The sequence below is a fragment of the Cebus imitator genome, unplaced genomic scaffold (genome assembly GCF_001604975.1).
Source record: "Cebus imitator isolate Cc_AM_T3 unplaced genomic scaffold, Cebus_imitator-1.0 Scaffold708, whole genome shotgun sequence".
Lineage (NCBI taxonomy): Eukaryota > Metazoa > Chordata > Mammalia > Primates > Cebidae > Cebus > Cebus imitator.
Genome location: NW_016108023.1, coordinates 1,033,156 through 1,034,310, shown reverse-complemented (window position 1 = coordinate 1,034,310; position 1,155 = coordinate 1,033,156). Strand labels below are relative to the sequence as shown.

The following is a 1,155-nucleotide window of genomic DNA, read 5'->3' as shown; positions in this document are numbered from 1 at the left end:
CAAGCCTGTCAATCACGGAAGATAGAGGGGTGTGGCCCAAGCCTGTCAATCACGGAAGATAGAGGGGTGTGGCCCAAGCCTGTCAATCACCCAAAAGAGGGCTGTGGCCCAAACCTGGCCAGTTAGGGGTCCCTCACTCTCTTTATAAAAACTCCCCCGAGCAGGGGTCATCTGGCTCTGACAAGGCCAGTCGGAAGCCTTGGGGGGGTGTGGCTCATGGGGGCCAGGAGAGAGAGGGCGTCTCTTTTCCCATTTGATTCTGCTCTGAAAAGATGGGGACCCGGGGCTAGCAGAGACCCTCTTTCCCTCCCTACAAGGAAAGTGGGCTTCCTCCAGTGATTCCCCACCCTGCAGCAGAGGGGTGCAGAAAAAGGTGGGGCTCAGACCGGGGAAGAGACACAGACAGGGAGCAGAAACTGACAGCCATTCCAGCTCCTGGATCCAGCCATGCCTGAAGCCACCCTGAAAATCCTAATTATCCAATTTGACAATTCCTACCCTGACTTCAACCAGCTTGACTCAAATTTCCATTGATTACCATACTGGTTCTATTGATTGCCATATTGGTTCTATTGATTGATTGCCATACTGGTTCTATAGATTGCCATATTGGTTCTATTGATTACCATATCGGTTCTATTAACTGCCATATTGGTTCTATCAATAGATTGCCATATTGGTTCTATTGATAGCCATATTGATTTAACGGAGCCAATGCCACCTGCCCTGGGGTGACACATGGTCCTTTCAAAGGCAGTCACGCAGCACCCATTCCTGGTTCCCCAGCACGGGGGTTGAAGGCTACTACGGAGCACCTAACGCCCACCTCTGTCTCCTTCTGGGTGTAGGTCTTGAACACACAGCCCCTCCATCTTTGCCTCAGTTTCCCTTAGTGGCAAAACAGGGGCGATCACAAAAGCACCTGTCTCATGAAGTTATGAACATCCCAGAGAAAAAGGCCCCGTCAACGTGGCTTCCGCTGCCGTCAATCGACATCAACAATTTTTATTTGTGAAAACCAAAGACAACCTCTCCTGCGCACAAAGTAAAAGCAAACTGAGGCAGGTGTTGGGGAGATTTCTGGGAGCGCACATTGGGATGGAGGCAGACTTTTTTTTTTTGAGAGCCACCCGGCGCTCGCCGTGGGCCAGGCTG

The 1,155-nt window shown here is 51.3% G+C and overlaps 1 protein-coding gene across 1 annotated transcript in view; it reads right to left on the bottom strand.

The window, feature by feature from the left end:
- P2RY8 (P2Y receptor family member 8) overlaps positions 1-1,155 on the bottom strand; it is a 58,145-nt gene that overhangs the window by 39,340 nt on the left and 17,650 nt on the right. The window lies entirely within an intron of this gene.